The sequence below is a fragment of the Rissa tridactyla genome, chromosome 5 (assembly GCF_028500815.1).
Source record: "Rissa tridactyla isolate bRisTri1 chromosome 5, bRisTri1.patW.cur.20221130, whole genome shotgun sequence".
NCBI classification, from domain to species: Eukaryota; Metazoa; Chordata; class Aves; order Charadriiformes; family Laridae; genus Rissa; species Rissa tridactyla.
The window spans coordinates 52,721,764-52,740,993 of record NC_071470.1 but is presented as its reverse complement, the minus strand read 5'-3'; the positions used below and the strand labels follow the sequence as shown (position 1 = coordinate 52,740,993).

Below are 19,230 nucleotides of genomic sequence, written 5' to 3'. Positions count from 1 at the left end.
AACTATACACAGCCTGTTTGTACACCTGAAATAAGCCAGACTGACTAGAAATGCAATGCCAGAGAGCAAGAATTTCTAAAATTATATGAGGGAAGGGGAAGGAAGAAATTAATTTCTACATGCTTTAAAAAAAGACAAAGAGTAAGCTAAAATCCGTACAAGTCCTTACAGTTTTCCCCATATTGGGGAATTTTAGGGTAATGGGAAAGACACTTTCCTCAGAGCACAAGTCGTATGGTAAGAACTACAGTCTCAAAAATATGTTCTACAAAACACATTGTTTCTTCATTTTGTTTTCTAATTACATGTAAAAAATAGGTGAAAATGATACACAGATTTTGTTCCACTGAACATCAGGGTTTTTTTACGCTCATTTCAATATAAACAAGAAGAGAATGATAAAAAATGAGTTTCAGAAATTTTTTGATTGAAACTGGATTTGTGTTAGCTGTACAACCCCCCGTGTGAGCTGACCTTCAACAGGGAGTGGGCACAGAAGCCACGGACATTGACCATCACTTGCTGGGTACCACGATGCCTCAAATATTTGAAGGAATGACCTTAGCGTTTTTCTATAGGCATCATTCACATGCTGGTTTAGGCCTTCTTTGATTATAAACCAGATGGTAATTTTCATGTGTTCTTCCGCATCTGGGCTAATAATAATTTGCATTAATATAATTTATATATTATGTGGTTTCCAGTCTGCTTTAGGACACGAATGGAGAACAGGTCAAGCAGCCTTTTGTAAAGTTCCTCCTAACAGATAAAGAAGGGCTTGTAACTGATAATCCCCAGAAGGCATTAGTTATTTCGTTCATGAAATTATTTCTCTATATGCAGCCACAAAATGGGCACCATTTGATGAAGACCACAGACAGGGTCAATGTAGCCCTGTCCTTATCTATCTTCTCATTGCAAGGTTAGTATCGATTTTCTTTTAGTGTTTTTCAATCAGCTCACGGTCACTTACCTGGTGCATAAACCATCTCCCTGCATTACAAAGAAGAGAGAGGTACATAGTTGCTGTATGTTTTTCACACACAGGAGACAAAATACAGGTGTCTTATTTTCAAATGAAGGGAGAAAGCACCCCAAAAGACACTGGACTAAGACAATTAAGACAGCAGCATTAGCTGACGATGACTTGTTTTATGGCCATATTACATCATAAGGCTTGGTCAGTCTCTAGGTCAGCTGGACTCCAGCATGCCCTTCCTGAGTCAGACTGGCCGCACTTCTCACGTGAGTCAGTGCAGGGCTGGAGCCTGCTGGGCACTCCTGGACACCAAACACCCAAATTGGCATCTGAGCTCTCACACTGCAGCTGGGACCAACTTTCTACAGCGATCCATACTCAGCACACCTCTGGACCAGACATCCCCAGGTGCAGATGAGCACCACAGCCACAATCTACCACGGGATCAGACAGCTCTGGGGGCAGCACAGTTCATGCATTACTGGAGCCATATACTGAAATACATGGGTTGGGCATTTCCCCAATAACCCAGCCTGATTTTTGTATCTTCTAGACAGGTGCCAAGTCTAAAAAGAATCGCAGAGGAACACAGAAAAGAAAAAGACCAGCTGAAGTTGATCCCTGGTTGCAGAACCATTAAGCAAACCCACCCCAGCTAACAAGAAGCTGGACTTTACAGTGGATTTTGCAGATTTCTCTAAGCAGCAGTTGTTCCATCAACAGTCAGTGTTGTCTCCTTACTCCAGCTGGAGCACCCAGGTGAGACCCAAGCTGGCTGTTAACTCCTGGCTTGCTGGATGGCAGGAGTGACCCACAAGCACCTCGCTATCCTGCACAGCGCTGCATGTTTCTATTTAGAGCCACATAAAGGATAGGTTCTGTTTATACCTGCTATTTTTGTTAAATCAAATGCAGATATTGCTGAATGAAACATACCAGATTTCCTGGTTGGTTTGTACAAGTCACCTAAAAGATTCTAAAACTCTGGTTGAGGTATTCCAGACAAAACACAATATAACGATCTAAAGGCTCACATCATTCTTTGACACCTTTCAGCTATTTAAAGATGGAGCCAGACAGAAAATTAGGTGGAAGAACAAGCCTGATGAATTCCTCGTTTTATTTAATACTCTAGGCTCTGTGTAAAGCAGCCTCTAAACCATCCCTGAATGCCAGGATGCACAGAGAAACAATGAAGCAAGTCTCCTTGACCTGAACTATAAGAACTGAAAAGAACTTTAAAACCTCTATGCACAGTCTACATAAGAAGGATATTAGGAAAAAAAAAATACAATAAAATTCTTCATGCAAATTGCCATCTGGGCCAGGAAGCTGAGTACAATACTGTTTTCATCATCTTTAATGATGCACAGTTTAGTTCAGGGGGAGGGGGGAAAGGAAATGGGACCAACCTTTGACCAGTATGACAGCAGCATAAGTAATCCCTTATTGCATTATGAAACGATTCATACATGGGGACCTGTTACATTACTGGCCTGTTAACAGTATCACAGGTCCTTACTTTGACTTTTTTTCATTTTGTTTTACATCAGACAAGACTCTTGCTGTCATTTGTAGAGAACGGAAAAGCTGCTACAGTTTTAATATAAAACACAGGAAAAAAATACACAGCAGCTGTTCATATTTTCTAGGAAGTCTGTTACAATAATGATGTCATGGAAAAAGGCTGGAATCTATTAAAATGGATCAGACAGGCAAGCCATTCAAAGCCTTCAAACAATATGCGTATACAAGCTGCACCATATACCTTACATTAAAATAAAAACAGGCAAAGAGTAAAGTTCCTTAAAAATATTATTGAGAACAGGCAATTAAGGTAATTTTGTACATTTACTTCAATAAATTCAGTTTACTACTGGAACTACCCAATAAAGCAAAATACAAAAGCCACAACCAGCTCACTGTCAATTCAGCTCATTTTCACCTATAAAAGCATTTAAACCCATTTTGAAATCACTGGCTCAGGCTACATAGGAACAAAGAACCTCTCCCAGCAAAAGATTCTCTATTGACAAGTGAGACGTTTAAACACCAGGTATAAACTTCGGTTCATTAGGAAGGGTGGTCTGGCGGGGTTCCTCCCCGCCCCCCCCCCCCCCCCCAACTTGTGAATTAAAGCACGCAGCTATGGGGAGTCCTATTCAGGTACTTTGTTTGACCTACAACTAGCAATCAGACATTCTTCATTTATATGATGCTACTCCTGGGCCCTAGCAAGTTCGCACCTCTTGCTGCAGCGTGCTTCCATACCACTCGAAACTGCACAGCCCAATCAAGGAGCGCTCAACCATTACGCTTCTCTTCCCTAGGGTACATCGAAAAGAGGAGCGTTTGTGGTAGAAAACAGATAAGTGTTGTGGTTATCTGGATCTCTCAAAAATTATCTTTACATTATCCCATTTCAGATATGCTACACCTTCCTCCCTAGGGCTTTCATTAGGTTTTTCTGATGGTGGCCTAAATATGTCTTCCTAACACATGCATAAGTACTTAGCACAACATGCATATACTCCTGCTAATGTGAGATCATATTTTGACCCCACATTCTTTAAACATTCAAGCTGGCGCTTTGCATATTCAGGAGCTGAAAAAGTAAAGCAAGACTGATCATGTTTAATATTTTAAGTCACAATAAAAATATACGGATCACAACAAACCAGACACAATTACCACAGGCAAAGTTTAACTCGTATACTGGGAAGGCAGAAGGAGCAAGAGGTATATTCTTCAAGACAAGAGAGAAGACCCTCAACTCAATAGTGGCTGTGAGTAGTTTACAAAGTAACAATCCCACCTTCCCTTGTGTTTTTCCAAACTCCACTGAAGTCAACTATATATGAAATTTTGAATAATCAGCTTTTGAATAAGCTGATGAAATCACATGTAAAGGGAATATACAATAGAGGAAGCATTATAAATGTGAGATCAAATGAAAGTTAATACAACATTCTTAAATTTCTTTCTTTTCAAAATATGAAATACATTTTGCAGCTGTTAATTATAAAATACCAGCTACCAAAAAACAAAATCAATGAAAATACCTTGAAACTCAAAAAATTAATGAAACTACAAATGGGTTTAAAGTGATAACTCCATCACTTCATCTGAAAAGATCTATTTGATTACAGCCCTTGTAAGTTATGCATACATGTTAAATTGCTTTCATTATACTCCATATTAAACCACATTCAACACTACTACTACTACTACAACTGTCTCTATAAAAAATAATTACTAACAGAAATCCAAACCAAAATTCAAATTGCTAAGCAAACTAAAAACCCCCAGAAAACAATGACCCTAACTTCACAAATGCATCCACACTGAGGCCATTTAACACTTCCTCCTGCAACTGGGTACGTACAAACAAATTTCTGAGTTCACACAAGTCTAGCTGCCAACTCAGATCCCTACTATCTTGCTAACATTTCCAGTTCCAGTAAAAGCAATAGGTTATGCATGCAAATAGCTCTGTGCACTTAACTAAAGGTTCAAAAGGTTTGAGCCAGAGTACAGTAAAATGAGTCTGGATGCCTTATCTTAGGCACCCCACAGTATTCATAAATTTTGACTTTAAGCTGTTATTTGATATAATAAAATAGCGTTAACATTTCAGATGAACATTCATGGCAAGCTTACAAACTATTCAGTGATTAATGCCCTTGCCTCATGTTTTCAATTTTCATTGCTACTGGAGGTCATGTGTTATGATGTCAGCTTGAATCTGGATTTCCATTTTGAGCAAATCTAATTTAAAATTATGATACTAAGGCGTATGGTAAAAAAATGCTTAAAAGTTCTGTTCTGAGTAAATTCATTCACTCTGTTACTAGGGTAGATTTCACATTCTAGTGCCACCTATTCATCAAGTAAACATAGTTTGGGTGTATTTTCCCATACAGTAAACGTGCCATAGCTTGAATGTGCAGGACCAGAACTGGTCTATACCGAGATGCAACAGCACACTTGCCAACCTTGAGTGGGGGGGTTTTCAGGACTGGGCCAATAATAGGATATTAATCAAATCCCCAGAGCGTGACGTAAATTGAATCTGCCAAAAGGGTTCAGGAGGAGGAAGAACAGGAGTCTTAAAAGACCTCTGAGCTGAAGGGAGTCTCGGGAAGTATTTTCCTTCAGAGATAGTGGGATGGAGAAGCTTCATGGGGTCTGATACTAGTAAGGCACTCGCCCCTTTATTCTGCACTGCTCAGCAGAATGGAGGACTCCTCACCAACTTGCAAAGAGCAGTTTTATGACACAGCTGGACTCAGACAACAGTAGGATGCCACTGAAGGGACTACTCTGCTCTTCTCTCCCAGTCCCATCCACACCATCCTCCTATTTCCCTTGGACTACTGCCACTTTTCTCATGACCCTGTCTGTGACACCAGCTTATGAAGCTAAACTACATGAAAGCTACCTCTGTCTTCTTCCTCCCGCACAAAAGAAATAGGTTTCAAGTGGTTGTACTCCCTAAGACAACTCGCTATGGGCCTAATAAGAGTCAGCTGAAGAATCAGAATGGTTTACAGCCCAGGTCGTGGAGCAACAGTTTTCTCAGTATTGCCATATCCTTATCTCAGCTTCATTGGTTCCATGTGAAATACTAGCAGAAAATGCTTTCAGCTGAAGTTATTAGGTTTGATGTTATTGTTTTTTATTATTATTATATTGTTATTTCTTCTTTCCACAGAAGAAATATTTGTGGAATAAACATAATTAAGTTAAAGTCCTTCTCAAAGCAAAACCAAGCTCAAATGGGTTTTTCAGGTGCACAATGCATGAAACACCAGACTTATTGTTACTTTTTCCTATCATTTATTATTGATTTTTCCAGTAATAAATGGAAGTGCAGACATACAAATAAAATACACAGCCTTTGAAGTACAACAATTCCCTATATTGGTAAAGCAGTGGCAGACACAACCAGTACAGCCTACTGGAGCTACTTCAATCATTGCATAAGGGAGGGCATTCAAAATTTAAGTAGTCACTAAAACTTCAAAGCTTGATTTGAATTATCAAGTGTTAAAAAGTTACTGCTAAAAGAGTGGACAATCTTCTACAGCATTTTACAGGCAGAATCCTATAATGCAGTGTATGCTAGCTCAAAATTTGTGTATTATGCAAGTATAATTCTAAAACCAAGCAATAGTACAGGAATTACATAGAAAACACATGGACCTACCTGTGGTTCTTTCTGTGTTTAATTTACTAGTGCATTTTCTTCCTAAAATGATTGAACTGGCTAGGTACATAATATAAGATGTCCAAGGTATCACCTGCCTCCAGAGAGACATTGTAAGTACAGAGTAATCCAATGACCTTCAGGAGGTCTTCAAAGTGAAGCAGTAAAGCCATTTACATCTATGCAGATGTACAACCAGTGTGATGTATACATCCATGCAATTAAATTGCATGATATGGATAAGAGATTCATGATATACTAATATCATCTTTGTACTCATTTTTACTCAGATTCAAGCAGATAAACAATAAACTAGGATATTGGAGAAGCAGGACCAGCATTTCCTATCACATAGTTACATATGGTAAATAGACTGCTAACCTTAAAAAGATTCAAAACCAACAGCGAAAAAAAAAGTTTCTTGTAAAAGGAAATATTTCTAAATTCAGTTTAAAACCTGTTTGTATATCTAACAAGAAAAATAATAATTTTCTACAGACATGGCAAGACAAAGATTTGAGACTGAACACAGAAAATTAATAGCATTTTAATGGTCTTAAAAATTCTTATATACCATGTTCTTGTCTAAATAAGATTAACATAGAAAAGATTATGCTTAATTCATTTGCTTAGGTTATAAACTTTGGAAGATACAGATAGCTTTTTATTTTCTTTATACCTCCATGCAACTTTCTAGCACTTCAATGATAACATGTCCATTTTTATAAGAAAAGGCTACAATTTTATTTTAAACTTAACAGGCATTCATTCTTTTTCCTTTCAAAACCTAGGCATAAGTAACAAAGCACCAGAGTCTTATAAATGTTCTAACACCAAATGCAAATTAAGTTGTGAAATTGCTCTAGGAAAAGTTCCAAGAATGCAAACCCAAAGGAATTTCAACACAATTTCTCAATTTCAGGCTCTTTATGATACTCAGGCAAGGTAACAGAATATGGTGCAGTCAGGAAGAGCTATCTCTGTATGGAAAAATGTTTAATTACCCAATTTCAACAACTTCCTGTATTTTGTTTATAAGGTCTATAGATGAATTAAATGGGAGAAACTGAAAGGATGGCAAGGGCTCTGTAGACTGAACAGCTCCCAAAGTTTTCATTACCTTGGAAAAGTAGATTGACAGTTCATAAATTCAAGGTACCTTCACATGTTTTGTAAATATCTATCAAGTTAACATACGTGTCCTTTACTTGTAGTCGAGTGAACTGCTTACCAGCATTGTACCAGTCTGCATCAGAAGTAAAATAAACACAACCCTACCCCATTATGTGACAAGGTAGAACTTTTCACATTTTATTTTTATATCAGCTGTGACTATATGGCTTTACAGCACCATCTCCAGCAAATTGGGGCTTTTCCCATAATGAACAGAGTAATTATTTAATCTTTCAACAATCCTCCTGAAAAGCCTCAAATCCTTTTTCTTAAGCAGAAGGCAGGAGTTTTAATAGATTGTTTAAAAAAAAGCTGCTGACTTTTCACTGTGCAGAACTACTACTTGCTTATCCCAGGGGAGACATCCGTCAAAACCCGACAACTTAACTTGCTGGGCACACTATTATTTAGCAATAACCCCAAGGGCACTAGGGACGTTTCCTGAACATGAAGTTTAGGTCTACCAATGCTTCTCTGAAAATACGAGATGGACAATGACAAGCAGCCTACACCAGCGTCATGCTGCTAAAACCTGGTGTCAGAGTGCTGCCTACTACCTCCAGCCACTTGCTCAGCTGGCTCCCATTTTTCTGTCAGAGGACAATTCTTTATCCATCCCTTCTTGCAAGACCTCCTAGGTTCCAAGAATTCCAAATAGTAAGATCATCCAAATGTGCATACATATGTCTTTCTCAAGTAGCCTGTTTACCACAGCCTGTATCACCATGAACATCTCGAATAATTTTTCTCAGCTTTTCGAAGTGTAGTTCACAAACAGAACCTGTCCTTGGTGTTTACTTCATGCTGGTGATTATTAACAACAACGGTCTTCATAGAAAGAAAATGACAACTCAGTCCTTACCTGAAAAGCTCTTAATGTTCAAGAAATATTCTTGTCTTGCAGTTTAAGTAAGATGGTGTAATCTGCAGAAGAGCAGAAAGATATATCAATTACATTTGATATTGTGCATTTAACATGAACATTATAATTCAATCACACTTGAGCAAACTGACAGATAAAATTTTAATTACTATCATGATGTGGCACATCTTTTATGGACACACGTCATGCAGTAATTGTACAATATGGCATATACACACTAATAAAAGATACCTTTTTCCTTTTCCAGTGTTTCTGCTCAGACATGGAGATGTAAGAGTTTTCAGCTACCTCTATGCATTACTCATAATGCTCATGGTGTGGCTAGATAGATTAAATAATTAAGGCCCTGCTGACATTGTATTTCTCGTCACTAAACAACCCAATCAATTGAATTAGGCACTTCAGGAAGAGGTGCACAATTAGGCCCAGATGCACTCAACTCCCATCAACTTCTAATGAGCTCTTCAGTAAAAATAAACAAACAAACCCACCAAACTCACTTAAAATACAGATCTGATTGCATCCTAGTGAACACTCAGTAAATCCTAATTATTAATTAGCATCCTGAAATGCAGGATTAATTTCATCCTGAAATGAAGTGCTTTGTTTAAAACACTTCGAGCCCGAGTTTCTACTGACCAAAGAAGGCTCCCCATCCAAAAAGCAGCAGCCATGCTGCAAAGACATTCAAATCAGGACAGCACACATTCCTGTACATTTCATGTTACCTACACAGGGACAGCACAAGCTGCTTCTGTTCTAGGAGAATTTGCTGGCATAACCATCACAGTAAATTTACACCTGACCTATCTAAACAGCACAGCACTGAGCCAAACGCCAGCAGAAGAGAACAATGCTAACACTATTTTGCAGCTCAAATATCCGAGGGAACCAGTGTTGAGCCTTTGTTCTCTGTGTTGGTTCTCCAAGCTGGACAGGCAACCACAAGCCTCAAATTACACTTCATTGATCCAGGGAAACTGAGCTGGTGTTCAGTTTCAGTTCTGCAACCTGCATGTTGACCTGCTTGTTTGTTGGCCTATACAAGAAGATTTCAGGAAATGAAGAATTTGCACTTTGTCCAAGTCTCGTTTTCGGAGAGGGGGATCTCTTATCTCAGAGGTTTAGGTTGGTGTGGGAAAACTGGGAGGAAAGCCAGTCATCCAGATCTGGGCTCTTGCACTACATTCCTTCAGAGTTCATTTCTGCTCTGAATTCAATACAACCAAAATCAAACACAAACTTAGAAATGGGAGGTGGTCTTAAGTTCAAATTCCTTTAGCATAACTTTTTGTTTGGAGGATGTATGTAGGAGGAAGACAGGGAGATTACAAAATAGTTTGTTTAGTAATGTTTTAAAAACATATATTCACACATTTTGAAGCTTTCATACAGTCAGTCAATACAAAACCAAACCCTAACCATTTGCAATAAAAATGCATAGTTCATATAGAAATTTGAAAAATTCATGTAAAATGACATTAATATGATCCACAGTAATGGATTGCCACAGCCTAAATGTAGAAATAACCTGAGGAAAACAAGAAACAAGCAAACAAGCATTTCTTCAGTATTCTCTATAAAATAACTAAAATATTCCTTGATAACTTTTCATTAAACTATGTTACAGATCAAAGTTGCTCAAATGTACAATGCAGGAATTTCAATTTGGGACTCAAGAAAAGATCTTTGTTTCCATAGTGCCATGAAAACATTTCCACAAAGATGCTGATAAGACCACATAGCTTAACCCCCCACCCACCGCCCAAAAACCCATACAATATGAATAAATCACAGAGAAGAAATTTTTGAGAAACAATGTTCATTTCTCTAGTGAAAGTAAGGAACACTATCTCATTGTATGGGAAACAGAAGCCTAGAGTTTCAGTTATTTGCTTGAAACCGTACAAGAAGTAGTATAATCCAATGCCTAACAATTCTAATATCGGCCGCAGTACTTCTGTATTATCTTATCTTCCTTTTAAAACTCGCATAGTTTTAAAGTCTGGTTAGATTGCAACCTTGCCTTATGCCTCCAAACAACATTTTATTATTTATTCTAACTGATTTGTGTGATTGCTTATCAATATTCAGAAGGCACCTCCTGTTTGGAAAGAAAATCTAGTACTTTTGGACTTTAGGTTGAGGACGCCCATCACATATGAGCAAAAGCTTAGACCTTTGTTTCTTTTAAGGTGTTATTTCCTATATTAAGATTTTCACAAGCTTAATGTTCCCAACACACTCTTTCTTATTGTTTGTTGGGGTTTTTTTTAAACAAAGACCTTGGAGGTTTTTCCCTTGGTTTTGCTTTAAATTAACCTTAAATAAAAAGACTTATGAAATTCACATTTATACCCGAAAAGAGCTCTTGACAATTTGCAGCTATTTTTACCCAGCAGCATCCAAAAAATACATATATGGCACAAATCTATGGAAGTGCTCCATTACAATAAGCCACTATCCTTGAAAAAGTTAAAAGGGTCAAAAATTCATCACGTTAGTATACTTATTGTCTGTCCTGAACACAGAGGAGAGCTCTCCAGAACAACAAATGCTCCAGTGATGATGACCATGCTCTGTTCAGAAATCCCTTTTCGTCTGCTCAGAAAGGACCCAAGGTACCCTGTGGTACATTTATTGCAGAAACCCAGTCGTATGCCCCACTAGTAGTAGATGGACTGTTCTGAGTAGGTTCCTTTTCTGAAGTTCGAGATAGCCTTTTATTTTACACTAATATCTTAGCTTAGTTTTTTGTTGTACTTCACAGCACAAGAAAAGACGACAGTAGAAAACTGAAGACAAGTAGAAACCCAGCTAAGATGGTGGTTCCTTTTACAGTTCCTTCGAAACTAGCAACACAAAATATAAAGTTTCACCTGCTTATCTAGACTATGTAAATTTTTCAGATTCTGATCTCAGGCTGACTTCCACCCACAAGAGCATTGTGGCTGCATGGGGAGCCGCCGCTGTCCACCTGCTTTACACTGATACAAGATCGCAATCAGATCTAGGTCATCTCACCTTTGAGTTTGCCACACACATAAATTAAGAGATCACACACAGTAGTGCTTGTGCTAACTGAAATCTAACTTACAGGCATAAAAATATTTTTAGCCTTTTCCTTTTCACCCACTGATGTGAAACTTATCTTCATAAATAAAAGAGGAATTTCTTTGTATTTGCTATTTCATTTGTGAATCAGAGGAACACCCATGCAGTATGTTTACCCATGTGACTACGGAAAATAAACCAAATACACCTCTAGTCTATATAATACTGGAGAATTGTAATAGCTAATGAGCTAAAAGCTAATAACCTATTAAAATACAAGCAGTGTATTTTCCATTATTCAAATATTACAAATACGTGCACCTAACACTATAGTCAACATAATTACAAGCATTATAGTAGTCACATGAATACGCGCTGCCTAGTAATTACTTTGGTGGGTTAAATGTCGCTATTCATGAGATGTCTGTGTACATCCTCCTGGAACGTAAGGATTTCAAAACCCGGCCCATAGGAAATGTATGAATAGCGTAACATGCCAAACTGCTGTGTGCCAGTAGCCACTGCACTATTCCCTTATGCTTATAACCACAAGTCACTGGTATACTGGGCATCACTGGGAGGTAGCCGTGCCCTCCTCGTTCAAATCAAGCAAGTCCTAACAGGAAGAACAATCCAATAACATCATTAGCTCAACATGGAGTGCTGACTTTGAATAAATTTTAGCAAGTTGTTCATGGCTGAAAAATAACAGCAGGGGATCCCTGAATGTTTCAGACTAATTGGCAGATGCCTTTCAACACCAAAAAAAATGAAAGTGCAAAACCTGACCCTTGTTGTTCTGAATACATACGTGCCGCATTACCAAACTCCAAACTGGCACCTCAACCAAAATATGATATGCCAAACACAGTTTTAATACAAAAAGCACAAAAAAAGATATGCTAGACTCAAGCTTGAACAGCATATACCACATTATGTCCACAACTCCAAGTCACTGCAAACGTTAGCTCATCCACATGTACACAACTCAGATATGTTTCCTATGTCCTCTAACACTGTTTTCTTAGTCACAGGAAACACAAAAGAAACACGTGGAACCAAAGTTTCCCATTCAGTTTATAGAACTAGTATTCACTCTTGCCTCTTTTCGTAACTAACTTGTATTTTAGATTCACAGTATAGAGAGTATGTGCCGCAAGACAACAGATGACTAGCCAGTGGAAGCAAAAGGTAGTTCCCATGTAGGTCCCTGTTTTAAAGGGCATGTAACTGAGGGGCTCAGCTCTACAGATTTACTTAGACAGATTTAGTGTAGATTTAGATAGATTTAGTGTATTTGACTCCCACAGGTGAGTAGTTCTTAAGCAGACAACAGTCGTCCAGTTGGACCAGCAGGAAGTCCTTACTTTTCAGTGCTTATCTTCTCAATGTCTTAGAGGAGGCTTGACTATGAGCAAACACCACCCCTTCTCTTGATATGTTTATTAGCCACCAAACTAAATGGAGGATGATTAGAATGGTCTTTTTTAGATGTCAGCTGAGACAATGAAAGCCACCACTCAAAGACCAATGTGAACAGTAAGTTACACTTCATTTGTCTCTGACAGATGTGCTCGACAAAATTCTGCAGTTTTGGGCCACCTGGTGTGATGTGGTTTACATTCATTATAGGAACTATCAGGGTTTCGGAACACATCACTCATGGGGACAAAAATGTAATAGCCTCCAGTGCAAGGCGAGATTTCCCTAACTCGGGGCTTTGCTTTGCTTGCCCTGAGCACAGTCAAAGCGTAAGCTTCCTAGGAGGGGGACGGGGCTTTCAGGCTATTCCAACTGTGGTAGTACAGATATACCTAAAAGGACAAAGAACTGACTTGTTTCCAGGTGTTTTTCCTGCATTAAACTTGCATGGAGGAGCAAACCCAACAGGGAAGTCATGGGCAGCAGGGAAATCAAGAGTTTATTCCTCCCTGTAAAAGAGAGGCAGATTTTCAGACAGGGTACTGGATGTGAAGCCAAGCTTCTTCGTATTACAAGTGAAGAAACTGCTTCCTGTTCTTTGATCTTCCTACATTAGGAAAAGAGCACTTGCTAAATATGGCATCAAAGACATTCTTATTGTCATCGTTACTTCCACCTGTCCACTGAAACACAACTCCGAATACCAGCTAAAACCTCACACCGTGAGTGGCCATGGTGTGCGCTCTTGGTTTGATGCTATGACAGTGAGCAGGCTCAGTCACATCTTGAGGTCTATTTTGCATGGGATGCTGCTCTGACATAGAAGTAAAAGGTTTGCACCCTGTCTCCCAAGTAAAACATTTGCTCTCTGCCTTATAATGACCAACAGAAGACAGTAAGCATGCTGGCTAAGAGCCTGCATTATGCACAATTTTCTTTTAAATTATGAGAAAAGGATTCATTTCAAAGGAAGTCAGAGTGCCTAAACACACAACTGTTTTAGGATTCCTCTGAAGATAGCAGGGCCCCTATCAAATCAACACCTCCTCTGCCTCCCTGGAAAAGCACCCTATACATATACACATATTGCTGTGATTTTTTTCAGCTGTTCAAACTTTCTATTCAGAGCAGAATTTTTAAAAGAGTTTTTTTGGCGATGTAAGGTTTTGTTTTTAACAAAGTAACATAAGATCCTTATTGGAAATGAATGTCTATAATCATTGCTGCTCTTACTGAATAAAATCAGATCAATAAATGAACAGCCAAGCAAACAAACCAAGGCAGTAAAAGTGAAAAAAGGGACTGGCAAATCATAATACAGTCATATAATCATAAAACTTTTACCAACTGTTCAAAATAACTTCTGAGATTTTTTCTCTAAAAGTTAAACAGAAATACACTAAAGCGTCTAATTGCATATATTTTTGCTTCCATAAATCTCCATCTCCAGTGAAGTACATAAATAACCTGCATCATGAAACCTCAGCAAATCTGGCAGTGAACATAAAATTTGAGTTATTTCACAACAAAAATCATCACAAAAAACCCAAAACTATCTGAAGTAATCTATATAAACTGTTTTTTCAAATAAACCTGGTAACTTGAAAACAAGCAGGATCACACTTACTTGAAAATGCCTGAATCTTTATACTTGAGCTAAACCCAGAAGCACGCACTCCTATTTTCCAAGCCTGGCAGTCAAGCAACCCACAGGGCTGCACAGGAAGACTGGTGGAGCTGCTTTGCCTGCAGTGATTTTGCAGCGGGAACAAACTGCGTCTGAACTGCCAGCTAAACTCTGAGTGGGCAAGCACACCACGTAGTGCAGGGAAGGCGACTAATTGGTAGAGGACATGAAAGCCTATGAAGGAGAGGGAAAATTCATGGCCAGATGGACATCTCTTATTCTTCTGCTCCCTTCTTCCCTTTCATATTAATGGAAAATACCAAACTAATAATGCAGTGCAATATATCACAAAGCAGCTGTGTGACATGACGTACATTTCCCTGTCGAAATAACGCCACATTTTGTTTCAGTGATACACCACCGCAATAACAGATTAGTCAACATGCAAAATCATAACAATAATAATGCAAAAATAATACAAGCCATGTGTTGGCTGATGTTCCTTGTAGTCTTTGTGTAAAAAAGATGTTGGAAAATGTGTAGACATGACAGAGCTATAAGATGTCAGGCTCCAGCCATATTTGTACATAGACTTCACGAGAACGTGGAGCCAACAGTTTTGCAATCAAACCGCAGGGTAGCCTTTTAGATCCTCCTCTCTGGGCTTTTGCCTGAACAGAATGATCTTGAAAAATGTGGCTACTGACACCCTGCTTTGTGACTCACTGAAGTATTTTGAGCCTTTGAATCACCCTGGGAAATCACATCTGGAAGTGCACTACAACATGCTATTCCGATCTAGAGGGCAAGCACTAACCAAAAGCAGAGACCATTATCGACTGGTTTGCTAGGGGCAAGCTATTCAAAACACGGTATTGGGTCTAAATCAAACCACTGAGTCCTGCCTGGCTTTTCCCACACATTGAAAGGATCCACATGTGTCCCAGTCCTATCCTTAAGTTCACCCCTTCCCTGTTCAATGCTGTCTTTTATTTTCTTTATTTTCCTCCCTCCAAAAACCAACTGCAGCAACATGAAGTAGAAAATCCTTATAAAATAGAAATACAACACTGGCAGATGGTGAGCATGAAACAACTGAACACTTTCTTCTTTCTTTACTAATTACACTGAAAAGAATTTATCTTGGCAGTGTCTTTTCAAAACTGTACTACCAATTCCCAAATTTTCTTTGGTGATGCAGGTGATGCAGCCTGATCTAGATCTAAAGTTGCTTGTATTCCACCTCTCCCGTCTCCCTGAGGCTCTTCATCTTCAAACCAAAGCTAAACAGAGAACTAAACTTCTGTTTTAGGAAGTTTCTCTCAATATGTTTCTTACCTGCATATAATCTTCAGGGTATTTTTCTTCCTTTAAAAGAAACAAGACTATGCTGTTGTTATATTAAAAGATTGTCTAGGGTTTGTTTCTTCAGTGCTCTAATCTTTAAATGGGGTTTACCAAGCAGCTGAATTTTAACTCTGTGTTTGTTGAGGGGAAAAAACTCTGTGTATTTGTATATCGTTTAGCTTTACTCCCCTCATATTTTAATATTTAGCCTCCAGAACAAAAGTACACATTATTCAGTCCCTGTCACCACTGAAAAAAACCAAGCCACGCTGTCCTTTCAAGGGCCTGATTCATCACTTGCTGGTACATCCTTTCACCACTTTTAAAATTAGTATGCAATAAGATGCTCAGGTTTTACACGCTTATTTTCCTCGTGCGCACTGAAGGAACTACACGGGCAGCAGAAAACCAGGCCAAGCTGTGTTATCATAGAATCACAGAATGATTCAGGTTGGAAGGGACCTTAAAGATCACCCAGTTCCAACCCCCCTGCCATGGGCAGGGACACCTCCCACTAGACCAGGCTGCTCAAAGCCCCATCCAGCCTGGCCTTGAACACTTCCAGGGATGGGGCAGCCACAGCTTCCCTCGGCAACCTGTTCCAGTGCCTCACCACCCTCACAGTAAAGAACTTCTTCCTAATATCTAACCTAAATCTCCCCTCTTTCAGTTTAAAACCATTACCTCTCATCCTATCACTACGCTCCCTGGTAAAGAGTCCCTCCCCATCTTTCCTGTAGGCCACCCTCTAGGTACTGGAAGGGCCTGTAAGGTCTCCCTGGGGCCTTCTCTTCCCCAGGCTGAACAGCCCCAACTCTCTCAGCCTGTCTGCATCCACACACACCTCTTAACACAACACTGCCACCCACAAGAAACCTTTTTATGTTTGAGTGGGTCACCCTTGCCCTTACATCTACCCTAAAAAGAGCTGGATTCATCCTAAGGCTGCCGGAGGTGACTTTGCACTTCAACATCATGCTGTGAGTGCCAGGCCACGGCTTGCCCCCAAGGGCAGGCAAGGTGGAGGGAAGGCTGCTGCCCACTGCTGCCTGCCAGTGCCCCACCTCCGAGCCACCCTCCGCTGCTACAGGCTGCGGTGTCCATCTCAAAAATAATGGCAAAAGTGTTCTGAGCACGTTATTTCTCATCTAATGATCCAGGAGCACTGAGGAGTTTAGGAGTCCTGTCCAGCAGCGCTCATATAGAGGCCAATGTCTATGCAATGAGTGCCAGATTTCCCTACAAAATATTTGGATTTGTGGCTTTTTACCAGCTCTGCAAAACAGGAAGAAAGAAAAAATAATTTTATGCCAGAGATCCTGAAAGAAACAGAAGCTACCTTGATGATGAAACTTTTGTTTTCATTTTAAGGGCCTACATAAAGGCCTTTACAAAGGCACTGACGGTGCGGTCCTGAGGGGGCTTAGGCATTGGCGTTCAATTATTACCATTTTTTCCTTAGAACAGGAGCTAGCACAACTGGAACAAGAGCTAGAGCTTGCAGCACTTTGCAATGCTCCCTGCTTTATTCAGCAAGGAAGCCATATTTAATTAAATGAGACAAAACAGATACTTCATCATTTTAGCTGGAAAAGCTGGCACGGCGGCTCCGCTAGCACAGGGATAGCCAACTGGGGCTTCCCAGCTCGCTGGCAGGCCATAAAGCTGCTACTGGGGGGCCCTGGCATTGTATTCAAAGCCACTTTTAAAAGCCAATATGGTAAGCTATGCAAGATTTGATGTGTAGGGAGCCCCATAAAAACCTTTAATGGAAACAGCGGGCCGTGTTGGAAAAAGTTTCAGGGGCCGCGTACGCCAATATAGAGTTCAGCTCCCGTAAGGCACCACAGCCAGCCTGAGTATACAGGCCCAAATCTCACTGACAGCTTCTGGGATGCCATTTTCCATGTAGAAGTTTGCAACATCAAGTCAATGTTCATACAGCGAACATTAATATAACGATAGCAGAACACTTTTTTCTCTTTTTTTTTTTGGTGTTAAACCATAGGAGGCACGGTGAGCAGGTTAGCCAGCTAGAAGCCCAGCAATCCAGAGCAAGCTTCCTGGACTATGTGCTCTGGGAAGGCAACATGAATCTAACAGGGATATGCGTCTGCCGCTGGGACGGTACCATTCAGTGTCCCCTTAATGAATTATTCTTAGATAAAAAAAGAACTATCAGTTATAACTCCCACTAGGTGGAAAATGGACCGAGGCTGTCTCGAGGAGGTAGTTGCACTACACTGAGGGTCTTTCTACCTCTTCTTTCTTCCCTTACATACAAATTTGATGACCCTTCTCTTCAAGAAAAAGCTCTGCAGATTTCTGCTACCATCACCTGCAGTGCTGAGTATTAGTCATTTCCAGACAGAGGGGAATGCTCTGAAGAACATTACGGAAGTATGTATGGGGAAGAAGCCAGCAGGCCTGCCCGTGGTTACTGAGCACCTCTGACTCTTCATTTGCTCCCGCTCCCAGACCCCAATGATACGGGGTGCAGCTGCTCTGTCATACAAGGACCCACCGGTCCGCTACACCAGATGCTCAGGATCCCAGCCTGGAAAAAAGGCTGCAGGACTATAGGGAGCATTGAGGCTCTTCTGCTTCAAGGAGCATCATTAGAAGCAGATTCCCTGGATATATAGGCCTGTGCTTATGACACTTTCCCTACCGTGTCCTCCAAAACCCCTTTACATAATTCATCAGCACAGCATAAGTGGCAGAATGTGACTATCGCTGTGTAATTGACTGTCACCCAGAATATATTTCTTGCCTGTTTACCTTAGCTCTTTACAGCTTCCCCTAGCTACTCAGAGCAACCACCACTCAACCAGCCTGAGGGAAAAACAGCAGTGGCTCTAAGCAGGCCAAGAGAACACCACCACCAGAAAAAAGTCCTTACACACTGGATCTGGAAAAAAGCTGCTCTCACATATCTAAATATGAATGGCAATGTAAATATTCAAAGAGATGACCATAAAAAAGTGCAAGCATCAAGAGTTAGAATATGGGCCACCCACTGCTACAGATGAGATCTTAATTTCTAAAAATGGTATGAAACCTGGAGCATCGAAAACACTGCTTGAACTTAAGTCTTTTTGATATTCGTGTACAGTAATTGCACTTTCACTCCTGCTTTGAAGGATTAAAAGCACTACCACAGTCATTAGGGAATCTCATCTGTCTAAAGCCAGAAACAATCAGAATCCAGGGAGGAAGGAAGGAAGGAAAGAATTAATACAATCACCTTTTCTTGATGCTGTTTTGCCCAGTTTTCCACTCGAACTAACATTTCACATCAGGGGGAAAAAAAAAAAAAAGCCTTTGAGAAACAGTGAATGACTTTTTCATGACTGAGTATCTGGTTTATATTTGAACATACAGGAAATAGATTGTCCTAATCAGCCCTTTTAACCTACTGCCAAAAATATGAGTGCAGCTTTACAGCCAAAGCAAGCTGTAACCCACTCCTTTTATAATTCACTCCAAACCCCTACATTAATGCAATAGTGCAAATGAGCACTTAAATGCAGCAG

General features: G+C 39.9%; 1 protein-coding gene across 4 annotated transcripts in view; it reads right to left on the bottom strand.

Moving 5' to 3' along the window:
• The window catches only part of BMPR1B (bone morphogenetic protein receptor type 1B), a 260,659-nt gene that overhangs the window by 151,424 nt on the left and 90,005 nt on the right, over positions 1-19,230 (bottom strand). For all 4 annotated transcript variants that reach the window (XM_054203330.1, XM_054203331.1, XM_054203332.1 and 1 more), the window contains one exon: positions 8,224-8,285. The gene's annotated coding sequence lies outside the window, so the exon portion shown is untranslated. The remainder of the gene's footprint in view (positions 1-8,223; positions 8,286-19,230) is intronic.